This window comes from Pinus tabuliformis, chromosome Q (assembly GCF_031772625.1).
Source record: "Pinus tabuliformis cultivar Carrire ecotype Pingquan chromosome Q, CPIR1, whole genome shotgun sequence".
NCBI classification, from domain to species: Eukaryota; Viridiplantae; Streptophyta; class Pinopsida; order Pinales; family Pinaceae; genus Pinus; species Pinus tabuliformis.
Window position 1 is genome coordinate 1,330,695,275 of NC_142296.1, and position 24,397 is coordinate 1,330,719,671.

At 38.9% G+C, this 24,397-nt stretch overlaps 1 pseudogene across 1 annotated transcript; it reads left to right on the forward strand.

Moving 5' to 3' along the window:
- The first annotated feature begins 400 nt into the window (after positions 1-400).
- Positions 401-23,627, forward strand: LOC149224759 (GDP-mannose transporter GONST3 pseudogene; annotated as a pseudogene). Its single transcript, XR_016249538.1, has 3 exons — positions 401-794; positions 21,858-23,049; positions 23,247-23,627. The product of XR_016249538.1 is annotated as a GDP-mannose transporter GONST3 pseudogene (transcript).
- The last annotated feature ends 770 nt before the right edge of the window (positions 23,628-24,397 follow it).

A 24,397-nucleotide genomic window follows, 5' to 3' on the forward strand; every position in this document is an offset into this window, starting at 1 on the left:
TTTAATCACTAATAACAAGCTACCCAATATTCAATCTAATCACTTTTAAATACATAAAAAAAAAAAACCATATAATATAAAAAACACTCAACTTTAAACACAATACCTAAATTCTATCCCAATTTAAACACAAAATTTATAATTATAATTAAACCTATAATTAATATAAACACATATTTTTGAATTTTCATATCAATAAAATAATAAACTTATATAATATTATCATTCATATACTCTATCCATAGATATAGAGTAAATTCACCACAACTAACGCAAACTCTAAAACTATCATGCTATCAACATGACACAAATCAAACAATGAGTCCGCTCACTCTTTGGATACATTCGTTTTTGTATTTTCGTGGATTAATTCTGGACATTATCTCAAATCTAAGCAACTATTTTAATAATACAGAGGCAAACGCTAAAAACGGGGAGCGAGGACTTCTTGCTGAGCGTTTTCAGACTTTTGAGGATCATAATAAAGTACAGACATTGTCATGTCACCTAGACGAAGAAAATGAATGAATAAAGCCCAAGTCTGAACGCAGGTTGAGACCGCCTTAAATGCTGGAAGCGTTTGAAACAATGTATATTAATGATCCGGTTTTCTGTCCCGAGATATGTCTTTGCCGTAAACCGTATCGTCGTCAAGGAGGTAGCTGTTGGTATGCATGCATTCATGTGCGAAGAAGAGCAAGAGCTGATACAAAGTTGGGTTCTCTGTTATTGACAAATACCGAGCAGAGTAGGGTGCACATTCGTATTTTCTGCCGCTTGCATTGTATTTTCAGGCAAGTAAACTTTGTTGGTTTGATCCAACGTTGATTTGATAATCTAGAAGGTTGTGTTTCTGTTTGTGCGGATATTGAAATTCAACGAAGAACTATATGCAAAAGTTGTAGAGACCCAGTCTTGATAACCCATAAGTATTTTCCTGTATTTGTACATCTAGAATGTTGTTATTTCTGTTTGTATGCATATTCAAATTCAACAGATAACTATACCCAAAAGCTTTACAGGCCTGGTCTAGAGAACCTTTTCTGTTTTTGTACATGCCCAAAAGTTTTATATGCTAATCGGTATAGAGAATCCTTAAATATTCCAAACAGAAACCTTGTCTGTTTGATCCAACTCTGATTTCATAATGATACCTTGTTGGCTTGATCCAACTCTGATTTCATAATGATACCTTGTTGGCTTGATCCAACTCTGATCCCATAATGAAGAATGTTGCTAGACCTAATCTTGGGACCCCAAAAGTATTTTTGGGGCGTTTGTACATACGTAAAAGTTTTAGAGGTTTATCAGTGTTAGGAACGCATCGACATTGATAATTCAAACGTTTTTGGTCTGATCCAAGTCTGATTTCAGAATGAAGAATGCTGCTGTTTCTGTTTGTGGGCATATTCAAACTTGACAAATAAACATACCAAAAAGTTTCAGAGATTTAATCCGAGAAACCATAAGTATTTTTTTTTCTGTGTTTGTACCTATATCCATTGTAGGCTTTTTGTGTCTTTGTACATACCCAATAGCTTATAGCCTTATCAGTATTGGGAACTGATAAGTGCTTCAAACACAACCCTTGTTGGTCAAATCCGACTCTGATTTCATAATGAAGAATGTTGCTGTCTCTGTGTTTGGGCACATTCAAACTTAACAAATAAATGTACCCAAAAGTTTAGGGACTTCGTCTGGAGAACCCATAAGTATTTTTACTGTGTCACTACATACTCGGAAGTTTCATAGGCTTATCAGTATCAACAGCCCGTCAGCATTGCAAACGCTAACCTAGTTTTCCTGATCCAAGTTTTATAGGCTTATCAGTCTCAAGAACCCATCAACATTGCAAACACAAACCTCGCTTGTCTGTCCAAGTCTGATTTCAGAATGAAGAATGTCGTATTTCTGTTTGTGGGCATATTCGAATGTATAACAAATAAGCATTTATTCTGTGTTTATATGTAACAACATGTTCAGTTATTGAGGCAAGCAAACCTTGGTAGTCCGATCCAACTCTGATCTCATAATGGAGAATATACCAGAATGTTTTAGAGACTTAATACTGAGAACCGGTAAGTATTTCTTGAGACTTTTGATAATACCCAAAGTTTTTATAGGCTTATCAGTTCTGAGAACCCTTAAATATTTCTTCTGTGCTTGCATATAACCATAAGTTTTATAGGCTTATCAATATTGAGAACCCATAAATATTGATATAGCCAAAATTTTTGTAAGCTCATCAGTATTTAATATCTCGAACCTATACATATTTGCCCGGTGTTTGTTCTTGATGATGCAATGGTGTGAGATTAGACTTGTACAGTTATTGCTTCCATACCTGGTAAAAGCTAGATATACATTTACAAATCTGCTACTGACATATAGTAGGTCCCCTAAGTCATCGTTGCACATTGCCTATCCTTGACAGCAAGTCAAGTGACTTGAGAAGAAATCTTGCATCATATGTGGACTGTATTCCCATGGATGTCTTTGTTATTTATGTTTCTCTATCATTTGAATCATTTCTCATCTCCCACCTTCTATGTTCTGATTGATCCTCAGAAGTCCTCACTGAAGAAGGCTGGAATGTATGGATTTTCTTAAAGGGAAATCAACTAATTGTGTTTTAGCCCTTCCACTCAGGTTGGTGGCCCTATCACCATAGAGATTTCACTCCCCAGCAAGAATGCATGTGCCTAATAAGCATGGAGTTATGTTTTGAAACCAGAGCTTTGCCAGCTTTAAAAACAATGAGTCTTAAATTATTAATCACCACATCCCAAGGCATATTTCTCTCTATTTAACTCCCGTCGTGGTTATATGATATTGAATCCACCATAGATCTCTAGCGTCTTATTTCTTTTAAAGACAATTGTTTTCTTGGGGCATAATTTTTTGGGGAGTTTTCCGTGCATGTTAAATGCCAGGGAACACCAAAGAGCTGGTGAGCCAAGCCCAACTGTTGTTGTTCTGATGTAGGTGTTTGTACTTTGTACTTTTTTGTTATGTTTTGCTTTGAATCCTAGAGAGTCTTCTATTTGGAAAAGTTTCACAGCATTCATTAAATTGTGGACACATTGTTCTGGCCACGATGCCTCCTGACTTGGATGGGTCATTCTTTGAGTATTTCGCATGTTGCTCGTCCAAAAAGAGCTGCGATGATCAACTTGGCAATGAAGATTTTGTTTTTTACACTTAATAAATCATACTCAGCTGTCCTAAATCCTTTGATCTGCAGAAACAGCCATACCACAAAGGTGAGGCCACCATGTTAGTGCCATTATTGTTAATTCATAAGCTACTATCATTGGCAGTTAAATCTCGTTGCACATTTGGTCTATAAGTCCGTTGTCCATAAGTCATGAACATTTTTCTATTCAATTTCAGCTTTGTATCCAAGAGCAGACTTGCAGCCCTGCAGCGAATACAAGCATGAAGCTTGGGACTAGGATAATAAGCAAATGGTTTATAGGTTGTTCTACACCAAAAATCATTCAAGTTGTGTCTGCAAAGAAATCGGAGTTTTTCGTTTGTGCATAAGATAGGCAATTGGGGTTATTAATTCTAAATTTCTAATGCACTTGGTATCTTCTGTTCCATTTATCTGTAAAATGCAGGATCTAATTGCAGTTGGTTATCATTAAAGCTGACACCTTTCCCAAGGAATATGGTGCTTGGCCTTAAATTTTGTATATTGTTAATATTAAAAAAGAATTTTATTTTAATTGTTTGTTTAGTTTGTTGATAATATTGCATACAGCTCTGATTTTGAACCACTGATTGAGAGAAAATCACATCTAATCTAAGTGATTGAATGGTCATACCAATGCCATTCATAAGAAATCTAAAATCTGGGTAATTAACTTTGGCCGTTGACATGGGAAGGCAAGAAGTTATCTTGTTTATTAACTTTAGCATGGTAATCGTTTGTGAAATGTGGCACTTATTTTGGGTCATGGATCATGTTGGAAATACTGAGAGGGGGGTGAATCAATATTTCTTAAACTTCAACAATTTAAGTATCAAAACAATTAACCAATAACATCACATCAATGGAACACAACACACACACACACACACACACATATATATTAAGGGAAGCTACAACTTCCGGTTTACCAGCTACAACTGGAAGGACTACAACCCCAAGATTTACCAGCTCCCACTGGAAGGAGGCAACAACCTCCTGAAGGAAGCTACAACTTCCTTCCCTAGCACCACGCTTCCATCCTATAGAATAAAAGATAAAATAAGATTTTCCTGGGCTCCCGTACTAGGGAAATGGCCCAATTACAATAACATTCAAACAACTTAAGTTCTGCCCCACTTCAAAGTCAGATCCGAAAAGTCTGCTTCAACACTCTTCAAGTCTGCTCAAAATAAGGTCTCCAGATGACCTCAAGAATGCTTTGACAAGTGCTCCAAAAGTCTGCTCAAGAAATGTCTCCAAGTTTGCTTCAACAAGCCTGCTCCTAAGCTTCGTCAAGTCTACTCAACATCAGATCCAAAAGCTAATCAAAGTCTGCTCAAGAATTTGATTCGATGCTGCTTAAGGTCTGATACCCTGAACTGATCCAAAGTCTGCTCAGAAATTGATCAAGATCTGCTGAAAACTGATGTTAAGGTCTGCTACAGAACTAGTGTAGAAGCATGCTCCGAGAAGGATCTGCTTCAGCACAAATGTAGAAGTCTGCTCCAGAATAAATCTGAAGGTCTACTACAGCATATTATTCCAAAGTCTGCTCTTAGAAAGCTGCCTTTCGGACTTCTACCTCTAGATCTGCCTCAGAACAGAGATTTGTCTTCACGAAAAACAGTCCAAAATCATGCCTGAGAGGGGAACAGAAATCGTGCCTCAGGGCCGAATTATTTCAGACCACAGTGGGGGCCGAAATCCGCTGGCTACAGAAAGGCTGAATCTCAGTCTAATACAGGCCGAGATCAGCTACAAAAAGGGCTGAATTTGGTTGTCCTGAGATGAGTAAAGTTTGCCCCAGAAGTTGACAAGATTTCCTCAAAGAATCGATCAGTAGTAGCCAATAACCATAACCCAAAAACACAAAAAGCAGAACCCAAATTCAAGCCAATTATTAGAATCTTTGATCTGCCTATCTTCAGATTAGTGTTAAGCACAAGGCCTCGGATGTTTCTATCTGGCACAAAGTTCAAACAACTCACAAATTCGGCAAATTCATATTTATTATTATTAGAAAAGATAGAAGATGATTACAATTTGTCGGAGGCCCTGGCTTTATATTGCCTTAGGTGGATCTTGGTGAATGGGCATGATCTTTGATCATGCCCTTTGCCTAATAACTATTAATTAATTATTTTTTATATAACATTGCCTTCCTCCCAAAAAATGCTTTGTCCTCAAAGCATATGTAATGACAGATGTTGTTGACGAAATGCTTTAGTCTCCCAAGAAGCTTCTTCTTCTGGTAAATCCTTCCACTTGATCAAGTATTCCTTGATTACACGAGAACAAAGCTTCTTTTCTCTGGTGGATATGATACCTTCTGGTTCTAAAATGACCCTTCTTTCATCATCTAACGATGGAAGCGTTGTTTGTGCTGATTGATGGTCGCCAAGTGCTTTTTTAAGGCAGGATACATGGAAGACGTTGTGAGCATGACTTTTATCCGAAAGGCTTAAACTATATGCAACTTGGCTGATTTTTTTGTTGATTTGGTATGGTCCATAGAACTTTGGTGCCAATTTATTTTTTCTTTTTTGTTTCAAGGACAACTGTTTGTATGGTTGGAGCTTGACAAATACCCATTCTCCAACTTCAAATTCTCTCTCGGTCCTGTTTCGGTCAGCGTGTTGCTTCATATGGTTTCTTGCATTATTTAAACTTTCTTTTAGGGTTTGGACGATTTTTTGGGTTTCTTCTAGTTGGTTTTTAACAGTTGGTAGATTTGTCTGGATGGTAGCTAGATCCTTCCATTTTGGAGGTTCGTACCCATACAAAGCTTGGAATGGAGTCATTTTTGCTGACGTATGATAAGTAGAATTATACCACCATTCAGCGAGATGCAACCACTGAGCCCACTTATTTTGTTTTTCTGTAGCGTAACAACGTAGGTAGGCTTCCAAACATTTATTGACAACCTCCGTTTGTCCATCTGTTTGAGGGTGGTAAGAGGAACTCATATTTAGGTAGGTTCCTATATGGTTGAACAATTCCTTCCAAAAATTACCCTTAAATTTGGCATCTCTATCACTCACAATGACTTTCGGAAAAGCGTGTAATTTATAAATATTTTTGCAAAATATCTCAACGATTTGTTTCGCCGAGTCTGATTTCTTCATTGCAGTAAAATGAGCATACTTGGTGAGTCTATCGACTACTACGAAAATCTTATCCTTGCCTTCAGATACAGGTAATCCCTCAATAAAGTCCATCAATATTTCTTCCCATTTCTGATTCAAAATGTCTAAGGGGTCAAGTAATCCAGGTGTCGTAATATTTTCACTTTTATTTCTTTGACATTTGTGACATTTTGCTACATATTTCTTAATATCTCGACTCATCCCCTTCCAGAAGAATGATTGTCGTGCATTGTAGTAAGTTTTAAAGAATCATACATGTCTGGCTGACAGTGAATCATGTGACTCCTTGAGTATCTTGGATTTAAATTTGGAGTTTGAATTCAGATATATTCTTCCTTTGTACCATAGAATATCATTCTTCCATTCAAATTTTGAGTTGTCTGGAAGGTTATTGATTATCCCAATTATTTTTGGATCCTTGGCATACTCGCTTCAAATCTCATTAAGCCATTCAGGAACAACAACCGAGACTGCAAGTAATGCTGGTTCTTCGTCCTTCCTAGACAGGGCATCTGCTACTACATTGTCTTTTCCGCTTTTATGTAGTATCTCCATGTCAAAGGCAGCAATTTTTTCAATCCATTTTTGTTCTTCGGAAAGTGTTTTTTGTTGAAGGAGGTGTTGGAGACTGTTATGGTCTGTTCGAATGGAGAACTTACTTCCCAAAAGATATTGTCTCCACTTGGCCAATGCATGCATAATAGCGAGCATTTCCTTGTTGTATGTGGACTTAAGACGATTTCGTTTATTGAGCTTCCTGCTTTCAAAAGCTATTGGATACCCCTCTTGCATTAACATTGCATCTATACCGAACTCGGAAGCATCACACTCAATGATAAATGGTTTAGAGAAATCTGGAGTTGCCAATACCGGGGCGTTAGACATAACTTCCTTCAATTCTTCAAAACACCTTCCTGCGTCCTCATTCCATTGAAATGAATTCTTCTTTAAAGGTTTGTTAGAGGTTCAGTTATATGTGCATAGTTTTTAATAAATCTTCGGTGATATCCAGTCAATCCTAAGAACCCTCTTAGCTTGGATATATTAACTAGTTTGGTCCATTCTTTTATAGCTTTGATTTTATTAGGGTCCACTTTTACTCCTTCATGGGATATTATGTGTCTGAGATATTCTACTTCTTCCTTCCCAAAGGTGCATTTGGATTTCTTGGCGTAAAATTGATGCTCTTTCAGTAGTGTAAGAACTTTATCTAGATTTTGTAGGTTCTCCTTCCAAGTTTTACTGTAAATTAAAATATCATCAAAGAATACTAATACAAACTTCCTAAGATATGGATGAAATAACTCGTTCATAGTGGCTTGGAATGTTGTTGGTGCATTGGTTAACCCAAAGGGCATTACTCTAAATTTGTAGTGACCTTCGTGTGTTCAGAACACAGTTTTTGGTATGTCTTCCAACCTGATTCGGATTTGGTAATAGCTTGACCTTAAGTCTAGTTTTGAGAAGTATTTTGCGCCATGTAGTTCATCCAACATTTCGTCGATAAAGGGAATTGGGAATTTGTTTTTAATCGTTATTTTGTTTAATCCTCTATAATCAATGCATACCCTGAATGATCCATCCTTCTTCCTTACTAATACCACTGGAGCAACATACGAACTCTTACTTTTCGAGATGATCCCACATTTTAAAAGGTCTTGGATTAATCTCTCAATTTCGGTCTTTTGGTAATGTGGATATTGATACGGCTTGATGTTGACAGGGTCTGATCCTGCTTTGACTAATATTGTATGTTCGATTTCCCTGTTAGGAGGCATTTTCATGGGCAAGTCTTGGAATACTTTTTCATGCTTCTGAATTAGCTCTTGTACTTCTAGTGACTCTTCACTGATCACTTTTGCAAATAACATTTCTAATTGGTGACATTGTACTACATAAGCTGGTGCTCCTTTTCAAATCATTTTCATCATCTGGGATGATGACACGATTTGATTTTTTGGTGCTTGGAATCCGTATAACTTGTACCTCTGCCCTTCCTAGTTAAAGCTTATGAACTGCTCTTGATGGTTGACAGAGGAAGTGCCTAGGGTTCGCAGCCATTGGATACCTAAGACCACATCTGCTCCTCCTAATGGTACAATGTAGAATGGGGATTCTAAATTAAAGTCTTGAATTTGCAATTTGACCTTATGGCATTTCCCTACCTTTTCAATCTTCTTACCATCGGCTACCATCACCTTCATGTTGGGCAAGGGGAATGTGAAAATGTTGAGTCTCTTTGCCATGGTTGCATCTAAAAAATTGTGGGTGCTACTAAAGTTGATGAGAACCACTACATTGTTCTTCTTTATATGTCCTTTTAATTTTAAAGTCTGGGGTTGTGATATACCTGTCACAGCCAATAGTGACACTTGCGGAATACTTCCATCATCTAATTATGGAGAGAATTTTGGGGTACCCTCTATTCCTTCTATGTCTGATTCATCATTATTTGAATCATTTGTTGCTTCATAGTTATATAGGTTCTTTGACTCTTTTCCTTTAGCACACCTATGTTTAGGGTCCCACTTCTCACCACAGCGTTTGCACTTGCCTTCTTTTATCCTTTGCATTTCCATGTTAGATTTTTCGCCTTCACAAAGATGTGGTGGAACATATCTTGTATTCTTCGTCTCCACAAACTGGGGAATTCTTCGTCTCGAATATACTTTTTCCGGTTTTGACCACAATATCTGTTCAAATTTCTTTTCAGCAACTTTTGCTTTTTGTCTTGCTACTTCTATTGACGTAATGTCACGAAGCTAAAGTTCTACTCATAGATGAGTTTTAAGTTCGGAGATGTATGATTGAATTAGATGAGATTCTGATAACCCAAGTACTCGTGTTGCTAAGGTCTCCCATTCTCGAGTGTATTCATCCACATTTCTTTTTTGTCGCACTCTGATGAGTGTTGAAAAGAACTCTTCTTCCTTTACACCTTGGAATCTTTTAAAGAATGCATCCTTAAATTTTCTCCAACTGGTAGCGAGTGTCGTCTTATTCCACCACATATACCATTGTACCAATTATATGCTTCGCCTTCCATTTTCATGGAAGTGTGTCTAATCTTTTCGTCATCATTGTCAATATCGTAAATCTCGAAATATTCTTCTACTCTATTCAGCCACGCAACACTGCATCTTTCGTTACCATCGAATTTGGGTAGCTCGATTTTCGCTCTTCATTGATATGTCGCTAATGGTGGAGCGAAAAGAGGGTACTGATTGGCGAATGTATTCCAAAGCTGCTTATTTGAAAAAGTCGCGTTACTATTTCCTTTGATGATGTGTGGATGATTTTTTTGGAGACTCTGTTTTTTCATGAGAGTCTGCTGAATTTGTTGTATCTGATGAATTGTGCTATTGCTTACCTCCATCATCTTGGACTAGTTGTTCGGGTCTAACCTTCATCCTGTCACACAAAATGCTCAGCATTGACATTGTTTGATTATGATTCATTTTGGATTTGATATGGTTTTGCCCGAGCTGTTGTTCTATCCGATTTGGCGTATCCTGAAGCTTCTTGATATCGTTAAAATGTTCTTGATATCGTTAAAATGTTCGATAACCTTACTCTCGAGATCGACTAATTTTTGGTTGAAATTATCGGAGTGGCTAGTAATCCTATTCTCAAGATCAATCAATATTATGTTGAAATCGGTCATTGTCATCGATGACATTGAACGGGTTTGTGGTGGTGTATATTTGTCCACCAACTTAAAGTTTCTTCCTTGACTTGATTTTTTTAATTAATTAATTACTTGAATTATAGTTATTATACTATATAGTTTTTACTTACTATATAAATATCAATTTTTTTTTGAAAAGAAAAAAATGAGACTGACATTTGAGTCAAAGTCACGTTCGTTGACTGGCATCTCCCGTCCTTTGGCAGTCACGTGCAATTGAAGGCCGCGTCTTCAAATGCAACAAGTGGAGCCATGACACAGGCAGAAGATGTAGTGGATCGGGGCAAATGGAACAACAGATGACAGGGTGGACGCAGACACAGGTAGGGTGACGCGGAAGTCAAGGACGGTGTGGGGTTGTGGACACGGGGACAGTAGAAAGATTGAACGTAGACAATGCGGACGTGTGGAGGGAGGATGCAAACGGTGTGGATTGAGTCAACGGATGATACTTCTGTGTAGTGTCTTGTCGGAGAATCAACCTGGCTCCGATACCAAATGGCACAAACAACTTACAAATTTGGCAAATTCATATTTATTATTATTAGAAAAGATAGAAGATTACAATTTGTGGGAAGCCCTTGGCTTTATACTGCCTTGGGTGCCTCTTGGTGAATGGGAATGATCTTTGATCATGCCCTTTGCCTAATAACTATTAGTTATTATTTTTTTATATAACACTATCTCTGACTACTCCTTGAACCTTAGATCAACCACTGAATTGCTTGCTCAGGTCTGACCACGACTAGGGTATAAAATTATAAATACATGATGGAGGAGCCTATAATGGTGTTGACTTACCCATGAATAGGCACCCCATTTGCTGAAGCTGACCTGATTTTTGCCGCAAATATTTTCAACAAAAATAATTTTTCCAAGCTAACCTGAAGAGGATAAATTGACTTGCTTAGAGGAGACTTTAGGACACTTAAAAAAATTCAATTTTTGACTTCCATATCACCTTCTTTCAAGCTGATTAGGACACATGGATTTAGGTCAATAATTTTGACTTTCTTGAAGGGGTTGCAATGAGATATTAAAGCCATAAATTAATGGGGCATGATTTGGTGCAAAACCCATTCCTTTGGGGCATCAACTTCAAAAATTAATATCTCTCCAACTGGGAGGACCCACAAAATGTGCCACCTATCAAACGAAATGGCATGACAAGGGCTATCACTCTAGGAGGTCCTTGTAACCAAATTTGCTAAGCTATGCATGCAAATTTTCAAAGAAGTACTGACCCATCACCCTTTGACATCAATGACAAATTCTTCCAACAATCTCCCCCTTTGCCATTGATGTCAACACACATACTCCCCCTATCATCATGCTCTCCATGTCTCCATGCTTCACTTCCTTTTCTCTCCCTTTTTGACATCACTAGCAAAGGGTGACTCATGTCTTTGGGGCTGCGCTCCCTGAACACATGGCACTTAGCATGACTTCCATCTTTTTATCCTTTCTTTCTTTGTCATTCTTACGACTCTTTTGCTTGGCTATAAATTTCTTCCACTTTGCTTGGTCTAGAACATATATGTTGTTTGGTCTTCTTGTGGTTGTTGCAACCAATCTTCTTGAGTCTTCTTCTTTGATTTCTCACTTCCGAGAGTCAAACAAGAGATTGTACCCTTGATCACACATCTTGCCAACATTGAGAAGATTGTGCTTCAAACCCTTAACTAGCAAAACATTTTGTGCCTTCATATGTTTGCTTCCAAGACTTGCCACACCTTTTCCAAATATCTTTACAAAAGAGTTATCTCCAAATGCAATGCTACTACTCTTTTATTTTAAGCTGACAAATTTGTTTCGATCTCCAATTATATGTGTCGAGCATCCACTGTCTATGTACCATTCATCTTCTTTATCTTCAACGATCAATGCTAAGTTGCAATCTTCCTTATTTTTCCTTTCCCATTTCATAGTTGGCTTTTCTGTCTTTATGATTGGAGCATTTTCAAGCCTACAATCCTGTGCTTTGTGACCAAGATTATTGCATTTGTAGCACACAATATTCTGATTCATTAGTGGTTCAAATGGATTGTAGTTTCTATTGGTAGAAACATGAACATTTCCTGATCTATTCCTTCCATAATCATTCCTGCTTCTTGCATAATTGTATCTTGTATTGATTTTACAATGGATTGCTTTATGCCCAAAATTTCTGCAGGAGTAACAATGACCAAGAAAAATATTTTCATACCTGGGAGAGTAGGATGACCTTTTGAAGTTGTTTTGTCTTGGAGGAAGTTCAAACCAGTGTTGTGAACATCGCGATAAAATTGTGATTTTTTCAAAAAATCATGATTTTTTCGTGAAAATGATTAAATTGCCTGATGTTTATCTTTGGAAGCCCTAATGTATTGTTAAAATTGGCAACTAGGGTCAGATTCCACTTTGGACAACTCGTTGATAGAGATGATGAGTACATTGAATTCCTCTTTTCGAGAGGACCAAAATTGACCTAAAGATCATCAAATTTGGATAAGCAGAAATGTGTTTTTGAATGTATGCCCACACGTGCAAATTGTCAAAGTCGGCGACATCATCTTGTAGGCTCATGAAGCCCAAAAGACATGTCACTTCACCCTCATTGATTTGTATAAATAAGAGAGACCTCCAACCTCATTTGGCATCTCACACACATTCTTCTCTCTTCTCATCTAATTGGTTTGTACAGCTATTGGGTAGCTCTTTATCTCACACATGTGGCTAAAAAGGAGGACGAATTTCTAGGCAGATTACATGGCCGAAATTTCATAGTTGTTGCAGGGTTTGACTAGTGTTGACCAGGGACTTTGACTCATCCTATGACTGCGACTTTTGTGGGAAAATTTTGTTTTTGGCAGGCCGTATTGTTTGACACATAAACCAAGAATTTCTGGGCACTTTGATCTGTGTTGATGTAGAGTTGACTTCAGGTTGACCGAGTTTGATTGTTGTTTGGATGATTGTTTTGAGCTGACCTTGACTAGCAAAAGAGGCTGGGTTTTTCTCTCCTTTGACCAAGTTGTTTTGGAGAAGTTTGACCAGGATTTGACTATTGTTGACCTTTTTGGTTAGGGTTGATTTGACTACTCTTGACCAAGGACAAAACTGCAAGATTCTTTTGGACAGTGATTTGGCAAGTCAATTTTGACTTTGACTTTTGTATTATTGTACTCTCTCTTTTTGTTGAACACTTGATATAATAATAAGAAGAATTGATCAAAGGGTTTTTCCCTGGCATCCGCCAAACTTAGTGCCCTCTTGTCTTGGCTTGTCTTCTGCATTTTATTATTCATATTCTATCTACAGTTATTGTCAATGTGATTTATGATCAATGTGATTGCTATTGGAAATCTAAATTGGAAATTGTCATTGGGCTGTTAAAGGAACATTGAAGTAATTTTGCTAAGCATAGAACATACCATTGTTAACTAAAATAATATGGTTTCAGAGCCCAAGTGAAGACAAAGCCCAAGTAAGAGAGAGAAAAGCAATCACTAAGAGAGATCTATTTGACAAATATCAATGGCTTTCACATCTTACTTCAAGACTGAGGACGAGCTCAATGATAAATTTGACTATCATGCATGGAAGATGACTTTGGACTTGACTTTGGAGGAATATGAAGTATTGGACTATGTGCAGGAAAAAGTGGTGGAGCCTTCTTCAAATGCACCTATTGTTGTTAAGACAAAGTATAGAAAAGGTGAGGCCAAAGCAAAGAAAATTTCGGTCGACTCTATTCAAAAGCATTTGGTTGCCTATATTTCTGATTTGGGATCTTCTAAGGAGATATATGATAAGTTGGTTGGGATGTTCAAAGTGAACAATGCAAATCAAATCAAGAATATCAAGATTTTTCAAAAACAAGTTGAAGGATATCAAGAGGGATAAAGGGGATCGAGAATGTATCATACCATCCTCTACTGACCCGAAGTCAGTCCTAGGTAAAAGAGAGTGTCTCATGGCATTCTTATTGACCTGAAATCAGTTCCAAATAAAGAGAGTCTCATACCACTCTTACTGACCCGAAGTCAGTTCCAAAAGAGAGTGAGTTATATCACTCTTACTGACCCAAAGTCAATTCCAATTGATCCCAGATCAATGTCATCCTGGCATAGGGAGTACGGTAGATACACGATGCGTCCATCGGTACTACTATGGTCCCTATCCTCATTCCCCTACTCATTGGCCAGATGAGAGGTACTTCCCATGAGTCCCAAACTACATGGGTAGGATGTCTTAGCAGGAGAAGGATGAACCACTCTTCCTGCCTACATGTCGCCATGGGTATCACAGGGGAAGGTTGAACCACTCACCCTGTACATAGCAAAGCACTAGAGGAAGGTTGAACCACTCACCCTATGGTTGGTCATCGCTCCAATAAGTACCCCAAGCCCCCCAAAGCTCCCAGAGCTCAATGTATGAATCATACAGGACCCTCATAAGAGGGTCTCTCCATGACTCCTAATTGTTCTCGGAAAGTCCGGAATTTGACCTTTCCCAGGGGCTTCGTCAGAATGTCGGCGACCTGTTCATCAATCCCAATATGATGGAGACTTATCGCTCCTCGTTGTACCATATCTTGGATAAAGTGGTACCTAATGTCGATGTGCTTGGAGCGATCATGAAATACGAGATTCTCTAATAAACGAATCCCACTCTGGTTGTCACAAAGGATCACGTTAGTATCCAACGTATGACCAAACAACTCACTAAAGAGCTTCCGCAACCAGACAACTTCACAGCAGGCCATACTCGCAGCAATGTATTCGGCCTCAGTGGTGCTCAAAGTGACCGAATTTTGCTTCCTGCTCATCCAGGATATCAAAGTAAAACCCAAAGAGAAACGACACTTGGAAGTGCTCTTTCAGTCCACCACACTGCCTGCCCAATCAGCATCGAAATAACCATGTAGCTTCACATCTTTGGCAGTGTATCTTAGTCCATGAGTGATTGTGCCTTGAAGATATCTCAGAAAATTCTTGGCACCAATCCAATGTGAGTGATGAGGCGCAACCATATATTGGCTCAACGTGTTGACTGCAAAACATATATCCAGACGGGAATTCACCAAGAACATCAATGCTCCTATGAGTTGATGATACTCAGAAGCATTTCCCAACACAGGTCTGACAGCACTACCGCATAACTTCTTGAAGTTAAGCTCCATTGAGGTAGTCACGGGCTTGCAGTCCAGCACACCAAATCTCTTCAATATCTTCACCATGTATTTTCCTTGAGATAGGAAAATTTCTCCTGGCTTTTGCCAGACCTCCAGCCCTAGGAAATAGTGCATCAGTCCTAGGTCCTTCATCTCAAATTCGGAATCCAACTCCCTCTTGCATTTGTGAATGAGAGGGTCTGCACCTGTCAGAAAGAGGTCGTCAACACACAACACCAGTATGAGAGGCTTATCATCTTCAACCTTAAAGTAAAGGTTCGGATCAGCTTCACTCCTAGTGAATCCCAGCTTCACCAAATAGCTATTGATCCTCTCATACCAAGCTCGGGGTGCTTGCTTCAGCCCATAGAGAGATTTTTTCAACCTGCATACACGAGATTCCCAATTATGAATCTCAAACCCCTCAGGTTGTTCCACATAGACTTCATATTTAATCGAACCATGCAAGAACGCAGTCTTGACATCCATCTGATGTAGGTTCCATCCTTGCGAAGCAGCAAGGGCTATGATCGAGCAGATGGTGGTGTATCGGGCAACAGGTGCAAATATCTCATCGTAATCCACACCTTCCTTTTGAGAGAAGCCTCAAGCAACAAAGCGAGCCTTGTACTTTTCAACACTCCCATCAGCTCCATGCTTGATTTTGTAAAGCCATTTCGAGGTGACAATTGTTTTGTCCTAGGGTCTGGGGACCACATCCCAGACATCATTCTTCATGATGGACTCATATTCTTCATTCATAGCATCCTTCCATACTTGATGCTTTACATCTTCTTTGAACAGTGTAGGCTCGTTTTGAATGATGGTGCTCATAATGGTCAAGTATCCCTGATACTTGGTCGGCTGCTTGCTTTCACAGAAAGTCCCTCAGGGTGCAATGTGTCTCTCGGCATCTTCAAGAGTTCCTCTAAGCCATGAGGTCCTCTTTCTAGAGGAGGAAGGCTCTTGCGGAGGGGGATCAATAGGATCCATAGGTTCTTCAATATCGGGCATCGATTCATCTTCCTTTTCATCCGGCTTCCTAGTGTTACCTTCTTTATCTTTCCTTAAAATAGGAAGATTGTCAACCTTGCTAAGAGCCATATCTTTGTCAAAGGTGACATCATGACTTATCTCGACTTCCCTTTGACTAGCCACATAGATGTTATATCCCTTAGAATTTTCGCTATAGCCCACAAAGATTCCCTTCTTTCCAGATGCACCCAATTTGCTTCTTTTCTCTTTCGGCACATGAAAATATATGGGACTTCCAAAAATTCTAAAATGAGAGACATCAAGTTTCTTACCAGTGAACATTTCTTCGGGAAACTTGGAATCCAATGCTTGATGAGGGCATCGGTTTTGAACATATACGACGGTATTCACAGCTTTGGCCCATAGAAACTTCGAAAGCCTTTGATCATGGAGCATGGCACAAACAGCTTCCATAATTGTACGATTCTTCCTTTCAGCCACACCATTCTGCTTAGGAGTGTATGGTGTTGTGGTCTCCCTCTTAATGCCAGCTTCTTTGCAAAAGTCATGGAACTCATTGGATTCATACTCGGTCCCATTATTAGTCCTTAATATCTTGATTCTTGATCAGGGCTTTGACGTGACAGAACTAGGAGAACACTTCATCCTTCTTTTTCAAGAAGTATATCCAAGTCTTGCGAGAATAATCATCTGTAAAAGTGAGATAATATAGATATCCTCCCAAAGAATTCGCCAGCATCATACCAGATATGTCGGAGTGAACCAATTGCAAAATGTCAGAGGTCCTGCTATGGCTTGAGGGGAATGGTCCCCTTTTGAGCTTTCCTTCGGCACACCCCGAACATACACCTTCATGCTCTACTTTGAATTCAGTTATCTCTATCACCATCTGTCTCACATCAGGTAAAAAGCCTTATAATGAAGGTGGGCAAACCTCCGTTGCCATAGTTCAGACTGTAGAGATGTGTCGCAAGACATGGCCCCCAACAGACTTCAACTTGATATAAAGAGTCAACCTGGAACCCAAGAGTGAAAGCATCTTTAAAATTCTTTTTCCAAACACATACTTGCCATTGATGAATGCCACCTTGTAGCCTTTGTCTTCCATTGCCAAAATGAACACCAGGTTCTTCTTGAGATCAGGTACATATAAGACTTCTTGCAAATGGATCGTGTTACCCTGATTTAATTGAAGAGTAACATTCCCTACACCCTTTACGGGATAGGTGGAATTGTCTCCGAGAATAATCTCCAAGTTTGTCTCCTTCTCTATCAGATTAGAGAGAGCTTCCTTGTAACCAGTGAAGTGCCTAGAGGCACCACTATCAATAAGCCTATTGCCCAACGATTCCAGAGGAGAGGTAGTGGAAAGGGCCGATATCAGATAATACTCATCTTGCTTATTGTTAACAACATTTGATTCATACCTGGAGTTCCTTGCTTTCTTGGAGGGTTGACCACTTCCTTGATTTCTTGCATTCCTCTTTCGTTTGCCATTGCACATGCCATTCATTTGATTGTGGTTGGAGTTGCCCCTGGAGTGATTTTGATCGTCATCATGTGATGTGTCATTTCTATTTGGACACTCCCTCGCATAGTGGCCAAATTTATTGCAAATGAATCATCTTCCCTTCCTTCCACCCTTCGATCCGGGCTTTCCTTTGAAATGACCTTTAGACCCAAAATTATTTCTCCTTTTGGCATGAGAGGAGAAGCGGGGTTGCCTTTACTTGAAGGCATTTCTTGCTCCACCGTCCTTGCCTCTTCTTGAATGCATCTTGACATCAATTCTTCAAATCCCGGAATTCGATCGTTGTTGAGAAGAGTGGTTCTAAATATATACCGTTCGGATGGGAGCCCTCCAAGGGTAGTGATTGTTAGTTCCCTATCAAGAATGACTTCTCCAATCGATAGAAGATCATTCTTGATCTCACTGATCCTTAAGAAGTAGGATTGAATATCCTCGTCCTTGCCCTTCTTAATATCCTTCAGCGTATTTTTTGAGGAACAAAACTTGATTTGCATCACTAACTTTAAACAAGCTTACCAGTCTGTCGTAGATCTCCTTGGAGGTGTTCAACTTTGAAATGTAGGCCACCAGACGCTTGTCAATTGAGTCTCGGATAATCTTTTTTGCTTTGACTTCACCCTTAGTGTACTTGTTCTTTATAGCAGCCGATGCATTTGATGGAGGCTCCGTAATTCGACCCCTCACATAGTTCAACACTTCTTGCTCTTCTAATGTCAGATCAAGAGATATTTCCCATCCATGATAGTCAGATTTCTCATAGAGTTTGTCTTCGGCCGGGAAGTGGGATGAGGAACCCATGAAGCCTTTTGACCTTTCCAACTATTTTGGGTGATTTCTCTTTCACTCTTGCTTGGGATTTGTCTTCACCTCACCTCTGATACCATGTTAAATTATGGTATGTTCTATGCTTAAGAGCAATTTACATCAAATCTTCTTATCAGCCCAATATCAATTTCCAAAATTGCAATCACATCAACATGATATTAAAATGCAGATAGAACATAAATGTGAAGACAAGCCAAAACAAGAGACACAAGATGTGGCACCAGCCAGGGACAAACCCTAATGCGAGGAAACCCTTGATCAATTCTTCTTATATTCTTCAATAATTCAGCAGAGAGAGAGAGATAGTACAATTACACAAATCTGTGATTTTATAACAGCAGCAATGAAACCCTAACCAGCAAAGTCAAAGCTGGTCAAATAGCTCAAAAATGACCTCAAGTTAACCTTGGTCAACTCGGCCTCCAACAACAATGATAAGCAGCCCAAAACAGTCCATGAATGATGGTCAAACAGCAGTCAACACACTTGCAGCTCTGCGGTCAACCCTCAATGGTCAATGCTGGTCAAATGTATGGTCAAACAGGTCAACGCTTTGCTGCCCAGAAATGCGGCTAGCCTAGGAGAGGCTGCCCAACCCAAACCGCAGTCAAACAGACCTCTTCGCTGATCAATGCAGTCAAAATACAGCCCTGCTGCTCCACGGTCAGCCCTAGTCAACGCTGCCCTAGATCAGACCTGCGTCCTTCTTCCCATGTGTGAGTGCCTTGCTCCTCCTACGCATACCCAATCAGACTAGGAGAGAAGAATGAGATGATGAGATGAGTGCCACAATGCCACAAGGTCTCCTTTTATATGCCACGTTGAGGATGAGCTGGAGGTGTAACAGTAAAACACTGTTTTGCTTGCTGGCCGACCTTGTCAAATTGTCAAGAAATACAAATAAATTTATATCTCCATGAATACATGTCGGAATCACATGATCGTTAGATCAATCCTACACCTCTCGATGAGAGGAATCCAAGAAAAATATCAGCGGCCATAAATAAGATGACCCACGTGGAGTTTGGCTCTAGTTGCCAATTTTAACAATGAACAAGTGTGCAAGATGCTAAGTACTCCAACAAATTTCTCAAAATAGAAAGATTCTTCATGGGCTCTTTCTCCAATGTGGAACTACCTCAATAAATAAATAAATAATCTCCAAGGTAGTTACAACTCCTCAAAACTTGTGCAAGGAAGGAGTCAACAATAAATTAATTAATCTACAACCAACTCTACATGAGTGTGCCCTCCAAGATTGAGAAAATGTCAAATGACGTAGGATGCTCAAGCTATTAACCTTAAATTAGATTAATTCAACCTAAACATGTGCACAAAGTTTAATGCTCAAATATAAACATAGTCTCCATCCAATTAGTCACCAATAGATTAAACATGTATGCCAAAGCAGGGTGCACTTCAATAAATTGTTGCACTATGTAAAACAAAAGATGTTCTCCCTAGCAAAACCCCACCATGATAACAACAAAACATAAAGCCCAACCTAAGGTGCACCACCACCAAGGGATTATTATGTCAAAAGTAATTATTCAACATTAATGAAAAAGGTTAGATCACCATCAAATCATATGTAGTACTAACCCTCTAACTCAAACTTACGAAATAATACGTCATTGAGGGTACTAACATCATTAAACACATTTCCCCCTAAGTGATGTCTAGCAAATGTTACGTCATAAAGTTAAATCACCTAGGCAAATCCTTCAAAGGCAACATGAATCATCCCACCATAGCAATATTACAAGAGAAGGGGACATAAAGAAATGCTAACCCATCCAATCATCCAATATGTTTCTCATGACACATCCAACACGTGAATACCATGTAAAACACCCTATCCTAGTGACACCATCATCATACATCAACCCACCAAGTCACTGGGACACAAAGAAATGCTAACCCATCCAATCATCAAGTATGTTTGCTATCACACATCCAACACGTGAGGACCATGTAGAACACCCTATCCTAGTGACATCGACATCATACATCAACCGCCAAGTCACTATGCAATATCAACAACAATGCCATGAAACATCTATGTTCTACCACCACCATCATCTAACCCCTTAGGGGCCTAGAACCATCATCCATATTCAAGATAAGCATATATACCAAACAACCATAACAAGATAGTATGTTCCACATCTATCAAAAGTGCAACCATGGGGTGATCAACAAGGCAAGCACATGTGGGAAGACCACCAATAAGCAAGCACAATCATCCAATCAAGGAGAAGTGAGATTCCCCCAGTCAAAGACCTCCATCAAATGATGCAATGCCATGATGATCAGGGACTACATGAAGATGGATCATCCCAAGTTGGTCCAATCGCTCCAAGGAACTGGTAGCAAATTCCCATCAATGTAATGGAAATCACAAAGTCGAACCTCATACAATATGAGGCATAAACCACCCACATGGTAGTGATGCACGCTGATGCCTTGTGGAAACAAAAGTAGCTTGAAGGGTTGGACAGTTTCACGTTCTTCATTATCTGTGCGGTATCTTCATTTTTGTAATCCATGCTTTTATCCAACTGTTGATGGTATTCTTAACAAGTTATCACTTCCAAGATGCTTGGATGGCATGTTTGATTGTTTACAAGTGATTATCCGTGAACACACAGTTAATACTAGTCCATCCTCATGGTAGTGATGCATGCTGATGTCTGATGGAAACAAAAGTAGTTTTCACTTCATTATTAGGAAAAAGATTTAGGGACCAAATTTTGCCCATGGGCTAATTTTCCATGTCTTTTCCAAAAAAAAAGGAAACCACATAAAATCCTTAAAAAGTTGAATATTTTTTAAAAATGTTGCCAAACATTTTATATTTGCCAAGGTTTCTATACTTTGAGGTAACTATTGATCCTTAAAATTTTCCTGTTCATTCTCTGTGCAATAATTTCATTTCTGTGGCCTATGCTTTTATCCAACTGTTCAAAGTAATTCTTCACAAGTTATTGTCTAAAATGCTTGCATGGTGTGTTTGATTGTCTACATTCTTTATATAAATTTTCTGTTTCAAGTCCATCAAACTAAACTCACTGGAAAATTCAATGATAGTTTTAACTTTTGAGCAATATGCTTTACCGATTTTGATGACCATTATGCAGATTGTCGTACTTGAATTACTTCAATAACTGTAGTTATACCTTATTTAGATTGAAATATTTTCGAGCGATTTTGGTTCAGGTAGTTGCATATTTTGCATGTCTATAGGTGCTTAGCAATATTTGTTAATGGTAGGGCAGCTATTTTTCATAATTATATCATATTTTTTATTTTCTTTGCAGATTCTTCACAGATGCAGGGGATTGAACAAGGTGAAAATGTGGAGGGAAGTTCAGCACCTTTTGAAGAAGTGCAACAACCATGTTTGGCTTCAATGAGAGCATTTATGCAGGGAGCTTATGTTTATGGAATTGTGGCTGGGTATTGTGTTTCTGCATCCCTGTTATCCATCATCAACAAGTGGGCGATCATGAAATTTCCTTTTCCTGGATCTTTGACCGCTATGCAATATTTTTCAAGTGTGTCAGGAGTACTCATACTTGGCTGGTTGAAACTTTTGGAACATGATAAACTTGATCTACAAACTATGTGGAGATTTTTACCTGCTGCAATGGTCTTCTATTTGTCACTGTTCACAAATAGTGAACTACTGCTCCATGCAAATGTTGATACATTTATTGTATTTCGGTCTGCTGTTCCCATCTTTGTTGCCATTGGTGAAACTCTCTTCCTGAAGCAACCTTGTCCTCCTGTCAAAACTTGGTGTTCTCTAGCCGTTATCTTCGTAGGAGGTTTAATTTATGTGCTAACTGATTATCATCTCACTATGGCAGCTTATAGCTGGGCATTGGCATACTTGGTAAGTATGTCAATAGATTTTGTGTATATTAAGCATGTTGTCATGACAATCGGGTTGAACACTTGGGGTTTGGTGTTGTACAATAATTTGGAGGCCTTACTTCTTTTCCCATTTGAGTTAATTATTATGGGGGAATTTCAGCAGTTGAAACATGATAGCTCACTGCAATCTGGATTGTATTCTTTTGAAGTTTTACTGCCAGTTGGGCTATCCTGCTTGTTTGGATTATCCATATCATTTTTTGGCTTTTCCTGCCGCAAAAGTATATCTGCAACAGGCTTCACGGTCCTAGGTGTTGTTAACAAGCTGCTTACAATTGTTATCAATCTGATGATTTGGGATAAGCATACGACTCTTGTAGGAACAATGGGAATGTTAATATGCATGCTTGGAGGAATATTTTACCAGCAGTCAGCAACAAAGTCTCGATCTATAGCTTCTGATGCTGTTCCCAATGATGAGGAGAAAGTGCTCCTGAAGCTTCCATCTTCAGAGCTGGAAGCTTCTGCAAAGGAGGCTGTTGCGAAGGAAACTTGAGCGGCATTTTATTGTGTATAGAAGTTCTGATTCAGCTAGACTCTACTCTACCAAAACTAGGCATAACAAACACTGAGGTATGCCTCTTTTTCGAAGATGTATATTATAGAGCACGCTTGTCCAATTCAGTTTTTTTGGGTGCTTTCTTTGTTAGAAAAATCATCATTTTGTTCATACAGATTAATGTGTGAGGGGGTGCAAAATGGATTTTGCTTGTTCAATGGTTTCAATGATTCTAGATTATTGAACACTATAATTTGATTTTCTTGTGCAGATAAATGATTGTGGACTTCCTGTAATAGTTGAAGTCATTGACTGGAGACAAAGATTGCTCAAACTATCATCTCTCTTGATAGACAAATCAGAGGCCGTTTCAACCATGAACATGAAAAAGATGATGGATGCAGTTAAATACATAAAATATTACACTATTCATCTAAAATATATTTGAAGTGATGGGTGCAGAAAACATTTTGCTGCTCATTCTCTGGAAATATGAGTTTATGGTCGTACTTATTGGCAACTGACTAGGAATTTAGCTGGCTAATCATATCTAACAACCACTGGTGCTGAAACGTTCACTTGGAAAAAAAAAATATTTTCAGTGAGCATATTTTGTTATCCTGCATTCATTGACATTTGGAAAGACGTATTTATTCATTGACATTTGGAAAAACGTATTTCATATATTTCGTAAGTTAAATTTTTAGTAATACTCTAGACCTGTAATTGTTTTCTTCTCTTCAGTTAGTGGGTTCATCATTGTTCAATGGCACTGTCTCATAAGTTATGGGGATGTGCATGATAATATTTTCTTTTAATGGCACTAGCACTTATGGTAACGAGGAACTGGATTACAGATGTATGGTAGTTCCCTCTGTAAACAAACATCCCTCCATCCTGTTTGTTCCAATCTGAGACACGAAGTTCCAACATGAATTGAGAAAGTAGCAGGCACGATGGTGCATTCATCCACTGCTATCCTGAATCCCCTGGTCAGTCACCTGCATACCTCTTCTGCAGATTCGTAGTGGCCGCAATCTTAGTGAGTGGATTGGACCCTTCCAGGCACCCATTATAGAAAATGAATTGCTTTGTGTAACTTACTTGCCATATATCTGGTTATTTTGGTTTCCCTTTTGATCTTGATTCTTGTAGAGCAGGAAGACATTTTGAGGAGGAAAAGCTGATAAACAGACAAATGAAGAGAGGGACGTGATTTGGAGATAGAATGCAAAAGCTGAGCCTTTCTACTCTTGCATGTGCACGAGTAGTACCCAATCACAGCCTTGCACAGCTCCTAAATGACTAGAGCACGTAACCTACAGTATACTGGACTTGCCTACGCAACCCTCCTGATGACTTGGTACTTGAAACGTCTCTGCTTTTACAGTTTCATGCACACTCGTTGTACTCTGAATCCTT